Genomic DNA, 20,971 nt, shown 5'->3' on the forward strand with positions numbered 1-20,971 from the left:
ACAGACTACAACATGCGCCTTCCAAATCTAATGAGATCCATTAAAGAGCTGTGCATAAAAATGATTGCGCAAAACTCGGAATAATAAATCCATTGTCAAATAACATCTCCCTGATGGCGTCAATCAAATGTGAGCTTTACAGAATTATCTTTGTAAAGGCGAAGCCACAGCTGTTTGTATAGAATCGTATTAGAATGTACACTTACCAAGTGATTGCAGCACATTTAGAAAGCAAAATCTGTTTCAGGATGAGAGATTAAATATTCAGGGCCAAGACGACGTTAGCTTTCCTTGGAGCCTAAAAGAGACAAAAAAAAAAAAAAAAAAAAAAAAAAAAGAAGCTCTGAAGTGAAATCTCTAAGCCATAGGTAAAAACAAAGAACAAAATAAAAAACACATAAAGAAGATCAATTCTGTGGAAAAATATAACAAACGACGGTAACAGAAAGATTGTGCCTATACTGAAATCTCACAAGCTTGAAGGTTTGTGCATGGTCACAAGATGAGCACAATAAACAAAGACACAGAAATTTGTCTATATCCAAGCCGAAGCGGCATGGGCACTGTAATGAGGAGTCAAGTGAGAACGGGAATTATCGTAATGATAACAAAGGTCTGTGCGCCATATAGCTCGGGGCTGTATTGTAGGGCATTACCATAAAGATGTGATGTGCTTGTATTGCAGGGGTTTTTGAGAGGGAGCAGCCCAAAGAGATAATAACTATTAGTAGACGACAGTGCTTTGTGGGATTCCAGCTGTGGAGCCCAAATTTCCATACAGATAGAATGGCTCTGGGTGGATGATATGCATACATTGGGGGAAGGGCCCTGAAGTGTGTGCCATCTCTGGGCACTCGACCACTCAGACGGGGTCTGGAGGTGGCGAGTCTCAATGAGTTCTTGCTGTCCCCCATTGGATTTGAAGGTGAACTCAGAGCCTTTGCATTGAACACTCTGCAAGTACCTGGATCCGAACTCTCTAGGGCACTTTTCTGAGCAGAAAGTATAGTTGGTGCCTGAATAGAAAACCAGAGATTCACCAGGTGATGTACAGTTATTAGCATTGAGGGGAACTCTTAAATACATATAATTTACAGAAGTCCAAATTGTAAGTAAAAAAAAAAAAGGATATAGAGAAATAGCGCTAGGAAGACAGGGATCAGGTGTAACATTTACAATTGCTCCAATCAGGGTAAAGTTAGGAATGATTTTCTCCAGACAAGGACAAAAGTGACCTTAATGAGAAAGCATCTTTTTTCTCAGTGGGACATACAGTAGATCTGTCTGTCATTTGGATAGCAGTGAAAGGAAATATTGTTTTCTCAAGAGGGACAGGAAAAACAATCAAAACTACAGGGGACTCGAAATTGAACCCTGTGGAACGCCATACGCCAGTGGAGCAGAGTGGTGTCAGTTGTAACCTTTCACTCTTTGGCACGGGCATTTTCTAGGCCATTTAATAAAACACTTGAAGGTAGTTTGTATAACAGTTTTAATTCACAGGGATGGAGGAGCTCAAAGTTAGAGACAGTATGAGTGTCCCTGGTCGGGCACCCTTTTAAACACACTGCCCAAATAGGTACCTTGCAACTGAAGTGGAAAAAAATAAAACCTGCAGTTTAGGGCAAATAAAAACAGAACATTGTCTTTGCAAAAGCATTTCTCTCTTGAATCACATTTTGCTGCACACGTATTCTAAACATCACTCTTGTTGGGCCGAAAAGCTCCCATTTTTTCCACACATCTAAACTATTGGTCATTTCCGACATGCGAGTGTCATTTTTGTAAATAATTGATCAACAAACACTAAGTGTTTAAAATGGCTTGTTTCCTTTGACAGTGCAATGTTATTGGCTAAATACATTTTTGGGGTTTCCTGAAAAGTGATAGTTTTGGAGATGTGGCGATTCTGCCCAATGTCAGCCATAAATAAAACATTAAGTGTATTTCAAAACGCTATCAGTTGCTTACATATCTAATAATATCTCAAGGGTCAGCTTGGACTTAATCATAAATGTACTAAATTCATCTGGTGAGATTGTGCCATCATGACCCAGAAAGGACGTGATGATATATTCAAGGATGGGATGGCAGGTGTGATGACTCATCCAAGAGAGAAGGTTAAGTTAATTATAGCAGGAGGTGGAGAAATTAAGTTTGCAATCATATGCCCTTCATTAAAATTCCATCCAATAAAGAAAGCTGCAATGTTTGTGTCAACAAATAGGCCTCAGGGTTGAAACAGGCCAGAGTGAAGACATCCAGTGGCAGACATGTTGGGTGAAGCTAACACAGCGGAGATAAAGATAGCGAGAGCAGCGAGCGTGAGGACACCAATCACCTCGTAATTATCCCCCCGATGTGTAAACTGCCCAACTCGCTGTCCTTGATAGATTCTCCTGACCCATTAACACAACAAGGACCACAGTGGGCTGGAGGCAGGAGGATGGAAGACGACGACGCCGTGGTTCAGGCCAAGCAAGAGCAAACATCTGGGGGCCGCTGTGAAATTAAAGAAGTGAGAAAGTGAACCAATCCGGTTATAGCCCTCCATTAATAGCCTGGCAGCTTCTCATGTGAGGTAATGCATGATTCAATTTCATTCGGTATTAAGGAAACACCCGTTGGCATCTCTCCGCGGCACTTGCAATCCTTCCCACAGCTTTTCAAGACGCTCTTTTACCTCAGAGTGATGTATTAAGCCATTTAAATTAACAATGGAATGACTTATTCGAATACACGACTGCGTCGTTTCCTCGGATGCTTTCCGGAGTGGGACGTGAGCTGAGCATGCGGCAACCTGAGGCTGGGCAGCGAGGCATGCAGTCAGTCCAAACATGGCAGGCATTCATATAAGGTCATTACGATAGAGAGAGAGGCAAATAACATGGCTGAGTCCGATTAGTGGACAACGGTACGACGTGCCACTGCACGGGTTCGAAGGTATGTCTCTAATGCGACTTGGGTTGACAATTAGCATTGTTAGCATTAGCATCAAACAAACCATAGCGAAAATGGCAGAAACTGATAATGTGATGCAGTTACACATGAAGCGACGATTCTCAGTCGACCAATCAGCAGACAGCCACCACTATTGGAGCTCAATGACATAAATTCAATAAATCTGTCTGTCCATATGTTAGTTAGCAGGTGACTTCCTGGTTCATGGACAAAGACATTACACACCTAAAAGTAGACAAATTGGAATTCACCATTTGTATTTTGGAGCAGTGGCAATGGTTGTATCCATCCATCTATTATCTAAGCCGCTTATGCTCACAAAAGTCGCCGGCGAGCCGCAGCCTATCCCAGCTGTCTTCGGGCAGTAGCCGGGGTACACCCCCCAATTGGTTGCCAGCCAATCGCAAGGCACACAAAGACACAAAACCCAAAACCACAAACCCAACGGAGGCACGGCTAGAACATGCAAACCCCACACAGGAAGGCTGGAATCGAACCCTGCAACTCTGCTCTGTGAGGCGGGCGTCGGTCAGTCACCTCGCCGCCGCAATGATTCCATTGTGCCTAAAATGACCAAAAGAAAAAAAAAAAAAAAAAATCAAGTGCCATTCTTTTGTACGCATGATCACATCATCGACAGCTTCATGAAGAAGATTACTTTGCAAGATGTTAAGATTAAATAATAGTATTTGCATTGCGTGGAAATACCAAAATTTAGGGTTCTTGCTCAGCTCCGCCAAATCCTCGCAAGTAACAAAACGGCAATGAAAACAATAGCTTTCCGCTTGGCGGAAGTACAAAGTGGCTTTGTTTAGAGCTCTAGGCCTTGTTATGAACTTCAGCAGTCGCTTGTAAATCTCATATTAGTGCCCCTCATGCGCTCCGTGTGTGATGCGGAGCGCTAAATCATTCACACGGAGGCCCTTGGTCAGCTGAATACCAATGAGGATACAGTGGGTGCTCCGTGGGTCCCTCAGGGGGTGTACAGGAATAGACGTGAGAAAAGCACAGTTTGATTGATGCCGCTACACTCTGAGTAATGACTGGTTCAGAGGTCAAACTACTTCAGCGGCATGCATTATATCATTAATTACAGACATCAATAAACAATAGGACACAGCACATATGTTTTAAGAGTGTCTATCCAGCTGCATTGTTTCACAATTAGTCACCGCTACGCCGCAGATTGAAGCATACAAGAAAAAAAAAAAAAGGCAGCAGTCTGCTCCAGAGTGCAGTTGATCGCATCAGGATGTCGCTCTTGAAAACTGCGGCGTAGTAATTACACGTGGTAATAGCAGCGCGTTTGGATTTCACAGTTACATATGCAATTAAAATATTATTCATTACCTCTTAAATAAAAGCGTGCTTCTCAAATCCTATTAAATTTGGGATAATTGTGTGTGTTTAATTATAAGCAGCGAGACATGCGGCAAGGAAGGACGCAAGGAAGTTTGGGAGAAAAGTGAGGCAGAATGTGCTGTGACCTAGATTGTGGAAGGAGACATTTTGTTTCAAAAGTGACCTTGCAGGGAAAAACCTGGGCTCAGAATAGCTCAGCTTACTTTTGTACGCCGTTCAGCTCACTTCGGGGCCTGCTCGAATACAGCCCGGGAGCCATGGACAGCGTTCCAAAATGTCCACCATTTCGACTGCCAAAAGTTATGATGCAATTTAATGCGCTGTAAAAACCAAAGCAATTGTGGAGAGGACAGGCAAAGCAAAGAATCATAACAATACAAATAAAAACAACTCGAGATGCTGGCTTTTATTTGAAGCGGTAGTACATTTACTGATACAGTTTGGTCAAAAATAATTCTATTGGCAGATGTTTGGCCATTTAGCGATCCTGACTACACCTTTCCCTCCATTACATACTGAATGCTTTGCAGTTTTATTCCAGTGTCTATCCAGAAGGTTCATGCAGAAGGTATCTAAAACTGGCCAGTCAATCGGGGCGCGGGGAAGAGGCGGATATTTTTAAAGGCTTACAGCAAACTGTTTGAAGATGCGTTGAGCTTGCTCTATTGAATTTCTCCTAAACTCAGGTGAAACAGCCGACATCAGATTGTTTGATGTCAACAAAAATTGAGGCAGTTGAGCTAACTCAGACATGTTTAAATAAGTCAAATAATTGTGAACTGAGATGGAAAACTAAAATGACAGATAACAGCATTTAACCGAAACCCAGGCGTGATCTTTTGAGACATTCATTCACAAAACAGCAATTTGGAGCCTGAAAACTCAACTTTAGAAAACAAAAGCGGAAATTTCTGTAAACAACACGTCCATCGTATCTATCTTTCGTTTCAGGTATCATTCGGACCGACGAGAGGCCATCAAGCATTTAAGAGCGGAGGCTTGGCAGTAATTTGGAAGCATGTTACTCGCTTGCCAATTGCCATTGGAGCAATGTTGCAAAATTGCCACCTGGCAAGAAGTTTTGAAATCCGCGGCCGCAGTTGAGCCAGTTTGAGAAGCTTTATGGTCATCATCACACTGCTCCAAGGCGTAGTACAATTTAGTTTCACAAAACAGGAGCTGTTCTTGACAAACCATGCAGCCGAAGGTCTGCTACTGCCACGACCGGTGAGAACACCAAACTGCCTGAACTCGAAGGAGTTTCAGGTGCTCTTTACCATCCTGCTGCTTTGTGGATTCTTCTTCTTCAAAATGAACATGCTTGCTTTATCATTTCAAACACCTGAATCTGTCCTTGCCACCATAGTTTTGCTGCCGCCTGCCTGTAAGATATAAGATGTTGGTCTGGGCTAACATACGCCCCCCCCACCCACCTGCGGACTTTTTGAGAGCAGCTTGGTTCAGACCGCTGGCTCCAACTTGCAGGACAGGCCAAGCGGAGCCGTCTGCCACTCCCGTGCTTCATTAGGAAACAAAATATAAGGTTTCCACTCCATTAGGAATGACTTTAGGAGTGAAAGCACATAAGACGCCGACTCACCTCATCAACAATGCATTGCAATAACGGCGTAGGATGAATGAGGGTAAGCGGAGCGGGAGCGAGGGAATGGCATTAGCTTGTGTACAATGTCTTTACAGCGGAGTGGAAAAAGAACCAAAAAAATCATTAATGCAATAAAATGTGGTCAGATTAATCAAATGCCTCAAACTCTTATGAAAATATTGCAGGGGGAGAGTTTTCTATTACATCTAATGGTATCTAATCTAATAGTGGCAGTTAGAGGCTTGGGCATCTATTTATTGCGGGGCACAATTTAGGAAGTTTAAAGGGAAGCACTGAAGCATGAGTGCAACATAGCCGACAGGAACACGGGCAGGCGTCTTTTGCTGCTATTTTCCCTTCTCGTAAAAGCTTACCATTAAGAGTGCAGGTCAGAGGAGAAAACAGAGAGGAGAGGCACCACATAATTAGCGTGTCATAATCAAAATGACCCACTCGGACACTTTATGATCAGCCAGATCAAATCGCGGCGCCACTGGTGGCAATCTGTGGCCATGTTTTAATGCCATTAACATAATGAAAATACAAACAAATGTTAATAGCCAACCTCTTCGCGCACAGACGAGGAGATGAAGCACAATGTTAATTTCACAGTGCGGTTTCGCGAACCTCGGCCAAGGAATACACGGTCCTCCAACCCCCTCCAAACCAAATGGAGAGAGAACAAAAAAAAAAAATATCCTTGTTTCCTCAAACAATCTGTGAAAAAACATCATTCCCTTTCTGCGCAGCTCCAGTGAGAGTCTTCATGAAGGATCTCATTTTCAATTAAAATCTCATTTATTTGCAAGTTGATGTGAAATCATGTTGTGAATTAGCACATGAATTTACATACTGGGAAGCGTGCCAGTTTTGTCAAACTTACTTGGATTATATATATATATATATATATATATATATATATATAATATAAAACATGGGCATTGATGGTGTGAGAGTAATGATGCAAAAGGCAAAAGTAGACGAGAGAAAACATTTACCAACATCCAGCTGCAATGAACAACTGGATTGTGGACTAGTGAGGGAAAACTGCAATTTGTTTCTACTCATGCGGAGAAGAAACAAATGAGTTTCTGCAAAGTTCCAAATAACACCAAAACAACAAAAAGGTCAGAAAACTGTTTCAACCTTTGCAGACAAACACAAAGATTGCTGGTGCATCAAAATATAGTAAAATTTAGGACTCATTGATACACTAGTCCCGTCCAGAAGTATTGGAACAATAAGGCCAATTCATCGTATCTTCACTGTAGACTGAAAAAAATCATATAAATTTTTTTTTTTTACAAATCTATACTAATGGTCAGTCCCTACATTGGTCTGTTAGTTTTACAAATTATTCACCATAAAAAGTGTTAATAATGACTTGCTTTCATTGAGGATGCAAAGGTGGAAACCTGGAAGACTTAACCCCTCTTTGCGAATGAAAGATTTGATTTTTTTTTGCACTTCTTTTCACTGTGGAGTCGGCAAGTTTACGCTCGAGAATGAGTTGCTAAATCCTGGAATAACATGATCGGCAGCAATTTTTTTACTTGATCTGGTGTCATACAGCAAAAATTAAAAAGCTGGTAATGTGTGACGCTCACAGCCAATGAGACAGGAAGCACAAGAAAAAGCACAACGCAATACTGTCCATGAACTGAGAATAGAGCATAAATTTGGTGCGGAAAACTAATTGTCAAGTGTGTCGTTTGTAAACTGAGCTTCTGCCTGGAAGAGAAATAAAAGCTTTTAAAATAACAGTCTAGTCTGACCTTGAACAGTTGAGAGAGCGGCCCGGCTTGGAATTTATAGTTTTACACCCGCACTGCACTCAAAATTGTCGTCAGTAAATTACTTGCTCATTTCACAAGTCCTTCTGACAAAGTGCCACAGCCGTTATTGATCTTTTCTTTCAATTAAATAACGCTTTGCACTGCCCTCCTTGTAAATATCCAGAGAGACTCGCTGTGCAACATAATAACCTATTCTTTGTACACTGCTAACATTATCAGTCTGCACGCAAAATTAATCCCCCCGCTATTGCTGAAACAACTATAATTGCAAACTACAGAGAGAAAGAAATTGGAAAGGTTTAATATACATTTCCAGGTGTATTTTCCATTTGTTCGAGTCAATAACATTTTTCATTAACATTTGTAATAAAAAAAAAAAAAAAAAAAGCCATGTCCCCTGCTCATTTCCTTTTTAATTCAGAAATGAAATCAGTGTGCTTTGCAAAATACCTATGTGGCGCACTTTTTCCATTTAATTTGGTTTAAGACATCCAAATGAGATTAATGTTGGCTATCAACAATAAAACACTTCAATTTACATATTTATCAGTTGAATGAGCCATGACTCACAATAGGTAAGATCTATTAACATGATTGCATGTTGATACAACACCTCAATATAATAGGGAAAAAAATGATATATGGATGAATATGAATAGAAACTTTCCTTGTGGGTAGATTCTCATTTTCAATGGTTATAACTTTTATAGACTTGGTATTTGGACGGAGGTTTATTAAATGACTTGGTGCGTGGGTACATTACGTATAGTGGCTTTGTGCATCACGAAATAAAATGCAGGGGCATTGTCAGCATGCAAATAGATATATGGCTGGACAGACGGGCACAGCGAGGCATAATTATTCACTAAATTGAGAGTGGAAACGATTGGCTCACACAGGCGAGTTTGTTGAGATTATTAACTAATGTTAGATTTTCCATCTAAAGTTGGGGGCACCAACATTTTTAAAGCTGACATTGAAAAGTGAACTTTAATAATGGGATTATAGGGCCTGACCAATTTAATCGGATGATATTAGTGGTTTTCAAATGGTAAAAAAAAATAAAAATCTGTAAAAAAAAACATTTATTATTCTTGTACGCATAAAAGACAATGATAATGGTGTTCATACGTTCCCCCGAAAATGGGCGGAAAATTGGACAGTCTTTGCCGATTTTCCTCTTTGTTGTAAAGTTAAACAATTACAAAAGTACGAAGTATTGTAAAGCAGTCAATTGTTCTGCCTGTATGACACATCTTGATTAATAATTTAATTTATTCGTTTGATTTAAAAAAAAATGTGCAGATTAATCAATCAGTCATCTGAATTTTAGTCTGCCAAATAGCGAAATCAGCATCAGGCCACCACATTGGTGACCTCTGGAATCAAAAGGGTCTACTTTTAAAAATTTACATGAAAATTAGATATTGTTTTGCCTTCTAAAATATTTGTAGACTAAAATTGGACTATACGACCAACTGGGTTGCCTTTCAAAGTATATGCAAGTTGATTTGAATATTTTAAAGCGAGCATATTTACTGTTCGGGTTATCAATACTTTTTATCTTATTAGTGATTATCGTTTCAATAATGTATTAATTGTAAGATACGGTACACTTGGCATTCTGATGGGGCGCTGACCCGGCTGTAAAAACTCCACAGAGGCCAAGAAGGACAAGAGAGAGAGAGGGAGAAAGAGCTGCCTCTCCGTTCGCCTTCATTGTTAACCCACAGACCAACCTGCAGGCACGCCCAAAATCAACATGCCCCGCCCCTGAGCTTATTTCTGCGCTTGTATGTGCTGGAATTATAGCTTGGCCTTACGCCGGCGGCGCGCAGATTTAGCTGTGACCCTGAACGCGGCCTTCCCCAAGAGGTTGACAAATTTTATCACCACAATTTCCCAAGTTTGCTCAAAAAGGCCATCTCGGCTCTCAAGTCGCTTCCCCCTAACCTCACGTCTCATCTCAGACATAATGGCAAAGGAGACCTTTGTGAGATGGAATCTTTTAAGATTCATGGTTGGATGTTGAGGGGCACAGAGGTTGGAAATGATGTGATTTTTGCAATGATTACTCATTCAGTTTTGATCTTTGACACTTTGACTGATGGATGGCGCTAAAATCGTTGAGTAAACAATAAAAAGAGATGTAACAAATACAGGTAGTTTCAATTTTAAAGGGGAAGTCAACCCCCAAAAATTCTTAATAAAATGTTTTGTGCACCTCCACAACTCTAAAAACAGAATTCTGATGAATATTGTGTTTGTAGCAGCAAAATCCAGTCGTTTTTGGCCATTTTGTCACTTCTGACGACTGATCAAGTAACAACCAATCAAGGCACACCTGTTTTCTGAAGCTATGTCATGATTGGTCGTTATCCGAAGCAAGAGCAACTGATGTCATTTTCAGTCAACAGAAGTGACAAAATGGCCGCTCCCCTGAGATGGATAAAAACAGGTGGAGTTTACTGCTTAACTCATATTCAACAAACGCAACCTGAATCACAATGTCGTTTTTTGACTAGTGGGTCTGGATGGAACAAATTCTGGCAAAGAAAACTTTTGGGTTGACTTCTCCTTTAAGTGTGCAGTAAGCGTGTATTTCAGTTCATTTTTCCAGCTCCAAAAAAAGTTGTTTAAGTTCAAGTTCGACAAAGAAGAGAGATGTAATAGTACACATTTATCAAAACCGCTCAATTCATGTGCTAATCCATGCCGAGACCACAAAACAAAACCTTACCCTTTGTAGTTTAAAAAAAAAAACATTTGAAGAAATATGGTTTGACCGAACAGACAGCTTAATCTTTGCACTCAGGAATTTTTACTTTCTCAGCAATTTATACAAATGACGGATGACAAAATAATAACAAATATTCCTCGTGCATCATATATGTTTCATCCAGATATAAATTAATCTTCCTATCGTTTGAAAGAACTGGCAAAGTATCACTGTACAAGCATGTAGCAGTAATTTTGGCTGCACACAATCCAAATGAAAAATGAGGAGGAATGAACAAACGTAAGCGACACAATTGAATCAGAAAGCGCCTTGCTAGCGGCTGCGTGTACATTAGGCAGCATCTTGAAGAGTTTCCGAGCAAAGCGCTGCGCAAAAACCTCCATTACTTCCTGACACACCATGCAAATGAATCACAACATGGGGTAAGATGGAATTACAGAGCCTTCTCTAATCAATGACAAGCCACAATGAAAGCGCCTCTTCCGCTGCTGCGCCAAAGGCGAGCCGAGCCGAGCCGAGCCGAGCCGCACACATGGTGCATGAACTCTTTGGATGGTTTCCAGCGTTATTTTCCCAAAGTCACCCCATCTTTTATTGTGGCGCTTTAAACCTTAAATGGCCCCGATTTTTACATTACACATTATTTCGGAAATAGCACCTGGCCGTAGCTGCACGGCGAGGTGACGGGAAGCGACGTCCCTGCTACTTCCGACAGCTGCGCGGGCCTGCGTAAATGACAGGCTGAGCCCGAGGATGTCTGCTGGCTGCCGCGCGGCCTGCTGCAGCCTGCTACAGCCTGCAGGTGAAGTGTCTGCGGCGCCATATGGAGCAGGGAAAATTAACAACGAGAGGAAATTCTCCACAGCAGCGGGAGGTCTCGCTAGTCTCTCCTCCAAACAAAATTTAAAGACGGCGAGAAACGAGAGAGGGGGAGTGATAAAATTAATGGGGTTCAACGTTTTAACACAACACCGACGGCAATGTTTGCAGAGAAAAAACAAGAATTCCCTTTACAGTTTAGTCACATTGCACTCCTGCATTATAAATCAGTGCCTTGCTTAAGTAGTTTGACCTGTTCTATAAATGTACATTAACCCTGCTGGCGTTGCCGCCTCTCCGGTTGCAGCCGCCCGCACCAGCCCAGCACAGTGGCTGTTAGCGCAGGTGAGTTGCCTTTGTCCCCCGTGGCCCCCCTCGCGCTTGGCGCCATCAAAGTAGCGCCGTGTCCACCCCCCCCCCCCCCCCCCCCACGGAGCCTCTCTTGGTTTGGGTCATTGATTACAAAGAGCCTCCTGGTTTTGTCTGACAGATGTGAATCCATGCTATTTAATTTGCAGAGTTACCCTCAAAGGGACCACCATTAGCTATCCAATCTGACCACAAATAGTGTTCCATTAAGCAAAGAGTTTGAGAAGCTCTGCTGGCGTGTCTCCTGACAGCATGGAGGACGACTTGGCACATTACGTTGAATGTTAAATGCTCGGTTGTTTAAACAAAAGGGAGATGTTACTTTAAAGAACGTCTTTGTTTTAGGGATACATAAAGAGTCGCCTCAGCGGGATTCTTCAGGCATATTAGAGCTGAAACTGTCCTTGTTTAGTGTCTAAAGAGGGTGGGGTTGGTAGTTAAAATGTTAATAAGTGCAATTCAGTTTTAATTTAACAGCCCTCTGCATTCCTAATTACTCCACTAGCTGTGAATAAATGAGGAAGAGAGCTCATCTCCTGCCCTCTGCTTTCAAAACAAAACATTCTTTTTCCATTTCCGATATGGCGCTGGGAGGAAGGCGACTCAAATCATAGTCTCCTCACCAACAACAAAGCAGCATGCTCGCTTCGAGATTTTAGGGCGATTACTTCCTCAGTAGGCCGAGGTCTTCAAATCATTGGGAGGGCACTTGTTCTTAAAGTTTAAAAGTGCACATGCAGCATCTTTAAAGGGAAATAAAAGGAAGCTGGTGACCGTGGAATATTGGGATTATTTTTTTTTTTTCCCTCCTAAAACATTCAACAATAGGGGCAAGTGTCCCTGTGTAGCCATGGATAGATAGAAGTATGCATAAATTACTTTATGTAATCATACAATGTAGATTAGCATGATAATGGCGGGTGTTAATGGATGGCAGGAAGCAGCGAGTGACAGCACTCTCAAACGAGACATGCTTGGGGCAGTGGGCTCAAACACACGCACACGCACGCAACGTTGGGGAATTGCGACAAATGTGAGTGACGGGGAGGAAGCCACATCTCCCCAGCAGCCTGAGGACTCATAAAGTCTTTCCACAAGCCTGCAGGCTCTGAGCCTCTTGGGGTCCTCTATTAATTGTGAGCAAAAAAGGTCCAGCATTTGATCGAATGTTTCTGACGAATACACAGTCAACCGGCAAGGCCAGAGTCTAACGGCCGCTCATGAAACGTAATCAAAGAAATTGAAACGTCAACAAATTGGGACACCGTAAAAATTCCATGGCAGACAAGTAATCAAAGTGATGGGGTTTAAATCAAAACACACCCTCAATTCTGATCGATGAGATTTAGGAGACCTCCTCAAGTGCGCCACTGGTCTAATCTCACATGCTGGGAAGCTGAGACGGAAAAAAAAAAAATACAACTTGATTGAAGACTTTGATGGAAATTTCAATCAACACTGTTTGCCATTAGTAAATCAGGCTAGATTTACCCCCCCCTATGGAGACAAAAGACGGGGGACAATAAGATTTAAGGAAAAGTCACGAGCACTTATTTAGGAGGTCCCCTTGAATTGAACACTGCAGCCACACGCCCCCTTATAACAAGTCATCGTCCTTTCATCAGCCAAAGCCCTGCTAAGCCTTGCGGGGTGTGAAGGGGAAACATAAGGAGCCGTAGATTTACAAAGCATGTGGATATGACCACTCCAGTGGATTAAGCCGAATTGGGTTGGCTTTGCGCCGGCAGCAAATTGATCAACCCTGATCCGGCTAATCCACAGGTGCCTCAGATTTGTATGCATGCGCTGCGAGTGAGAGCGCCACTTAACTCTTTTCAGTGGATTGTGGCGTTACTTTAGGAAGTCACAAATAAGTCCTAGCCGAGCAAAAGCTGCAAAATGTCATGTTTTGAGTTGAATTATTTAATTGGAAAATCCATCAATTTTCTCTACCGCTTGTCCCGATCAGGGTCGCAGGGAGATGAAGTCCATCCCAGCTAACTTTTGGCAACAGTCAGACGACACACTGGACTGGTCAACAGTCAGTAGAAGAACACTGAAGTGGGAACTGAACACATGCTGCTTGCTCCAAAGCCTTGTACCACCGTCATGACATAAAAAAAAAAAAAATCTGGATTATGCAAAAAAAAAAAAAAAAAAAAACATATTTGTGGAGGGGAAGCATTAGGGTGGATCTTGATAAATTTTCGAATTTTTTTTTTCTTTGCTTGCATTGCAGCCATTTTTTGGAAAGCGCTTTGTTACAGGTCCAGCTGTTGCGGAATGCGCTACATAAATGAAGTTGTATTGTATTTTTTAATAAAAATTACTGCCACCCAAAGGACTGGAGTGGCACTGATTATTTTTTTTTGTCCTTGGAAGAGGTCAGCACAATAGTGAATATTTTTTTTTAGTTTCATTTATTTGTTTTGCATGTCAATGATCAATCATGAAAAATATAACTACGAGATTGTAAGATAATATTCTAAAACTAATTGTTGTTGCTATCTTCATAAAATATGTGCAAATATAGTATGTTAATAAACTGACGGATTGTAATTCATTCCACTATGGAAATGTATAACATCTTCATGGAAACAGGATCTCTTAAAGGGGAAGCCAACCCCAATATTTTTCAATGTTTTATGCAGGCGTACTAGTTGAAACATGGCCTTCTGACTAATATAGTGTTTGCGAAATATAACGACCCATCATGGCTCAGCTTAAAAAAACAGGTGAGCCGTGATTGGTCATTACCTGAGCATCTGTGATGTCATTTTCAGTCGACAAGAGTGACAAAATGGCCACCAGCTTAGATGGCTTAAAACAATTCTATTTTACCGTTCAACTCATATTACACAAATATAATATTAATCAGAACGCCACAGCGCATAGAACATTTTATTGCCAAGAATTTTGGGGGTGTTGACTTCCCCTTTAACTCATTTAATGCCATTGACGGCTTAAGACGTCAAATATCCATTTTTTTTTTAACTTGGCTCGTTGTGAATTAATATGCATACACGTTCCTATTCAGGTCTCCTCAGCTTAGTACACTAGCAAAGTAGAGTAGTTCCCGTCCAGGGAACGAGCCCTCTTGACCCTCTGACAGTCAGGACTGAGTGCCGAACTGAATTCATGAGTTAATCTTATGGGTCAACATTGCCACACAAGGACTCAGAGGAGAGTGGGGAAAATTAATTACAAACGTTTAGTGTGCAGTGAATGACGGCTCGCTTTTGTTGGTCCTCGGCACTGGCGGCGGAGGTAGGACCGTCCTGGTGCCGGCGAACCCCCAGCGGCCTCAGCAATTGTCTGGCTGCCAAGCACCCGCCTTATCAGCTCCAGCATATCAATGAAGCCGCTGTCTTGGTTGTGCAAATGGTAATTACAACATTTCTGTGCATTAAAACAATGTCAGTAAGGGAGATTAGACCAAAATACTTAAACAGAAATGTGCCGCGGTAAACAAAAAGATCTCATCTGTTCCCACTTATGTACATCAAGCAAATACGCAGGTCAAACGGCAAGCTCCTTGATACATTTCCTTCAAAGATTGAGAGTGCAAAAGCATTTAAGCAGGATGAAGCTCAGAGTTTAATGTCTTCCATCAATTCCAATCTCACAGGGTTGCAGCCTACGAGACCCTCAGAGTAGTTTAGTGGCATGTTGCAGATTAAAGGTGCAACAGAAGAGTCAGGCAACAAGGGACAAAACAGTGTTGCCAACTCACAGTTTTAACAACCCCCGTTCCCTTTTGGCCCGCACTCACAAAATGCAGAATGCATTTTTCCTTGTAAGCTTTTACACACACTCGCTCAGAAGCACTGTTGTTCACGAGTGTCTGTATCCAAAGGCCGCTAGGTGTAAATGGATGGTGTTCTGCCAAAGTCTCAGATGAGTGCAGGTTACAGGGGCAAAGCAAATAAAGGCCACTATTAAAGTCTTTCGGACAACAAAGTGCCTTACAAAAGTTACTACTTTAGTGAAATGCATGAGAGCCAATATATCGCAGTTACAATATCAGAGCACAGTCATGAACACAAGGGCTATAACCTCCTAAAAAGGAGGGAAAAGGGAGCGGAAGGACATCATTTAATATTACTCGGTATGAATTAGTCATCCAAAAAGGGTAGAGGAAAGTGACTGGTGAATTATTTAGTAAGTATCACCAACAGGCCCAAGCGTCAGCGACAACACTGATACTTAAAACCTTGTTTCGGCCAAACAATTCCTTTCAGTGTGTTTATATGGTTAAAAGTTGCAAGAGGAATCAAGTAAGTAATCTGTACTGCAGTGGGACACCTAGCTCCAAAAAAAAAAGAAGTATGGTGATACCATGGTGAAACTTAAACTTCAACAAATTTTGCTAGTGAGAAATAAAGATTGAGCGTTATGATGAGTGTATTTCCTTTTGAACTAAATTGCGGATAAAACGTAATGCTAAGCAGGCGTTCGCAAAAAAAAAATATATAATAATAATGCATTTGCATGTATTCTCTCTACAGTCGGGCGGGGTATGAAAAAGAACTAGATATCTACAAATCGATTTTCCAATTCATAGCCTCATATTGATTCATAAAACCATATATAATGTCTTTTCCTCCAGAAATTTACATGACTACACGCATCACACGAGATATGCGAAAGTAGCGTATCAAAAAAAATGTTTTTTTAAAAAATGGCGGAAACAGTGAAGACGGCGGCAACAAGCATGAAGGCAGATGTGTTTGTTGTTTTGATCAGGTCATGTTAAATAAAAAAAAAAATGAACTGGCTTCGATTCTTAACGTAAATATTAATATTTTTACTAATGCACTTAATTACAGACATTTGTACTAATTGCGGCGTTGCTTCTTCTGAGAATACCATCAATACGAAAGTAAAATTGGTACAAATCGCAAATTGATCAAAGTGAATCGAAAATCGAATCGGGCCCTTGTGTATGAAATTGATTTTGGAAATTTCAATCGATATCCAGCCCTAGTCTACAGTATATTAAGTATACCCTCACCTTAGAAGAAATAGGGACACGCTTAAAGTCATCAGGTGGTATTTGAATAGTCGCTTTGCATTATTAAATTACTTTTCTCATGATAGTCAAAGTGCTTGTTAATGTTCAATTTTCTCCTCGACAGCAAATATGATGTCACACCATTTAAATTTCAGTCTACATATCGCACGTAGGGCACAAAACCAAATTTGCTGTCCTAAATGCTCGGTTAAGATCGTCGTACAGTTTTTTTCTATTTATAATTTGTCCTTAGAACAGCTAGATAAAAAGAAGCAAGGTTGGGGGTCAAACGAATAAAGCTGCAGAGCCGCAGTCAAGTGACTCAATTACCACGTTTGCTCTTTGTGTTGACCCCTCAATTAGTGTGGAACTGTAACAATCTGCCCAACAAATACAGTCATTCATCACCAACTGCCCGAACCACCGAGCTAGCTTCACTGAGCCACCTCACACCGCAGAGGGCAGGCAGAGGTCAAATTAAAGTCTGGCCTTTGTAACCGCTCTCCGTAATATCGGCTGTTGAACAGGATAGGCTCCGATAGGCCCACGGTCATTACACATGTATTACAACGAGCCACATGACGTGAGGATTTCAAGGCTGCTTACAAAACACACGTGAGTTCATCAATCAAGAACTGCTGTCAGAGGTCGGGGATTCAATACCATTTAGCGTCTAATGGCCATTCCTTTTCAAATGTGGAAATAGTTTCAAAATGTAAGCAGGAGTGGTGAAGGAGTAACTGAGAGGCTGAAGTAAACATCAGATCTAATCAGGTGATGGGTGGCTCTTGTTGCTGCTCCGAGCATTACGTCGAGAAATGTTTTCAGCTCGTGGACTCGCTGTCGTCAGAGGACGGCGGAGTCGAGGCCCTGCCGCCGCTCTCCTGCAGCGGTTTGAGTTGCAGGTGCGGTAAAAGTGAAACGGTGATGATTTAATTATGACACTCGTTCATTCAGTCACAGAGGTTCGGTTTCCAGTCAAGGGTGAACTGATATGAGCAAAGTTCGGTTTACCTTTACTGAAGCGCGTGTTGCGGTCCAAACGTCTAACATTTAATCTCCCTGGAAGGGCAGCCAGAGGGTGCGGGATCTCCGAGGGGAACGTCCTGTCCCGGCATCGTACTCTAGCAACTCTGACGTGAGGTCTAGTTTATTTATGATGGATCGTCTAACGATGTCTGCCTTGCTACCTGCGCTAGTTCGTCTCTTGCTCAACACACGGAGGAATTCTATTCATTCGTAGCGATACTTGAATCTGTCATATCACATATCTTCACTTAATTTTAACGCAGTGCGCTTACAATTAAAGCCACAGAGGAAGGAAATGAAATATCGGTCATTTTGTTGCGATGACACTAATGTTTGTGGATTGTCATTCTGCTCGGTTGTTGAAGCGCAGTGGCGGAGATTTTCATTGCATCATACTGAGAGTGGTTTGTAATATTTTGTTGATCTAATTTTTGGATGAAATGGACACCATAATAGAAATTCCTCTTAACTCATTCAATACCATTAACGGATAAACACGTCAAAATCCATTTTTTTTTACTGGGCTGTTCGTGAATGAGTTAAAAGCCAATATGCAGCACTTCATGCACAAGGATAAAAAGGTGTTGAATCTAATCTGAATCGAAATGTATTTATTAATCAAACTGCAGGCTACAAAGCACTTTTTTTTATACAGTTTTAATTAAAATCACAGATGAGTGCAGAAAAAGCTAATTGTATTGAGGTGATCCTTCTTGACCGATACACAAAGTAACGCCCAGGAGACCAAATGGCAGAATTATTTTCTGGGAAAGCAATCGAAAATAATATCCCCAATGTATTGGCGCATACGAGTAACCGGGGTGTAGTGGTCAGCCTGGCTAGGTTTTTTTATTTTTTTTTTTTCTCTAGGAGACACTGCATGTAGCACAAAACAAATGATAGGGCATGCAAACACTCGGCCTCCTTGTGCTGAGCACTATGTCGCACACGTCTGGCTCCAAGCTAAATAATACCGTTGGTGTTACTAATCAATTCTACTGGATTACTTAAAAGTGGAGGGCAAAAAGTAACAAATCAGGAAAGCTCTTCGGCAACAGCGCCATAAAGGCGTAGAGCAGCAGAGCACTATAGATTTTCCGGGATGCTCAATTGTGTGAGAAGTTGTTGGGCTTGCATTATTGACTTTCTCAGTATGGTGGAACTGTGGTAGTTAGGTGCCTTTCCTCAACTCTAATTATGGTGTCATAAACAGCAGAGGCCATTAATGAAACCCACTCATGGCTTTACAGCCACAGATAGGATTTGCAGAGGCGAGGGATGGGGGGGCTGAAAGAGGCGTTAAGGCCGTCATGGTATCAATCACAGCAAACAACTCCTCTGTTGAGTAACGAGCATGAGAGCTGGTCAATAAGTCAGCCAAAGAGCCGTCGGACTGTAATAGAGACACAGCGGAGGATGGGAGACGGCGGTATTTGACCTGCGACAACCTGTCACGTTGGCGGCGCAGCGCTCGTGCATCACGGAGGAGAAAAAGTCAGCGGCAAAAATCAATATCATGCAACCATGACGCATGACATGTTTGGGCCATGATCACCAAAAAGTCTGCGCAAGTATATATATATATATATATCGTTTAATGTGCATGGAGAACATTTTAGGCATCTTAACATGATTTTATGAGCAAATAAATACGAATGGCAATTAACTGCAAAAGGGAAGGTCACGTTTTATGACAAAAGTGCCAAGGAAGCACCCGAGCAGCAATGCGGGTCATCACAAGTTCAGCTGCTGGAAGATCAATACAACATTTGCTAAACAATAGCAGTGACATATTTGACAGATGAATGTGACGGACACTTTCCTAAAATGAATTTGGTGGCTTGGAATGTTTCTGGTGTTTTTGATAAAAGCTGTTTCGCGTTATTGCAGAGGTTCCAAGGACTTTAAAAGCAACGCACGTGGGAGATTTTGTGTTTATTTGCACCCGTGAGGAATTTCAATTACCATTGATACTATTCTTGAGATTCCACTGCCCCAAAAATAGATTCACAGATTCTATTTCCGATATATTTGTCTTATCATTCAACTTGCATGCATAGACTACGATCAGGGGTGGGCAAACTTTTTGATTGGCGGGCCACAATGGGTTCTAAAAATTGACAGACAAGGAGCGGATGGATGGAGTGTTTTGGTAACCTCGCCTCATCTGAGAGAAAAAAAATAAATTAAATTTTAAATGAAAGCGAACAAAAGCATTACAACAATTTGTATGTCTTTGAAAAACCACAGTATTTAGAAAATAAAACAATAATAAGGTTAATTCATTTAATATTTTTTAAGTTCGGTGGGTCGGATTAAAACGTTTAACGGGCCGCATGTGGCCCCTGAGCCGTAGTTTGCCCACACCTGGACTATGTTGTTTTCTTGGTAGAAATGCAGCTTCATTCTCCTAAAATATCGTATTCCTCACTCGACTCTTGTAAACGTCCGTAGCGGCCGTCCTCCGATGGTCAAGTCGACGTGCATTTCCCCTAAGATGACCGCAGCGAAGCCATCTCGACTTTGTCAAGTAAGAGGCAATAAAATGTAATTACAACATGTTCGACTATTAGCTTCAAGACGGAATCTCAAGCCGACCAGGCAATTTGACACTGCCTGTAAAAAGCGCGCCAGGTGGGAGGGGAGCGGCCGAGTCACGGTTGAGAAGCCGAGACGCCGATGGTCCTCCACGGGCCGCGGCTCGACAGCGAAACGAGACAAATCTATTTCAGACATGTATTAGATAAATATTTATACACCATAAACTGTATCAATAAATCCCGTGGGCAAGGGAAGCTATTCGGCAGCGTGTCAATAACAGAATCCACCAGCAGATAATCATTTTTCTCTCAATGGCAGGGCTTGATATGACATCGATACATGCTGTCAGAGTTCATTTAGGCTGGAGCCGCAGGAGAAGCATCTCACTGAGGGGTTATGGCACCTTTCTATTCAGCGCCATTGATCGTGAGGCGGCGGTGTCAGCGGGGGGAGAGAAGCGGGCTGTCACGTCTTATGTCGGCTGCCGCATTAAACTAGCGGGAGACTTCGGGCCGTGTTGAAGGTCTGCCGCTCCATTTGACCGCAGTGTTAGAGGGGACACGGGGGAGTCAGGCCTTTTAATTGTCTCATTGAGACTTGACTGCATACGAGGAGGGGAGGGCACACGGGCCCGAAATGGCAATTGCACAGCAGCGCGACTCTGATACCACGAACATACACAATCAGTCAGGATAAAGATCTCACCCTCTGCGCTATGAAAGGGGGAAGTGAGCAGC

The sequence above is a fragment of the Idiotropiscis lumnitzeri genome, chromosome 6 (genome assembly GCF_059441095.1).
Source record: "Idiotropiscis lumnitzeri isolate Australia: NSW breed Sydney's pygmy pipehorse chromosome 6, RoL_Ilum_1.0, whole genome shotgun sequence".
Lineage (NCBI taxonomy): Eukaryota > Metazoa > Chordata > Actinopteri > Syngnathiformes > Syngnathidae > Idiotropiscis > Idiotropiscis lumnitzeri.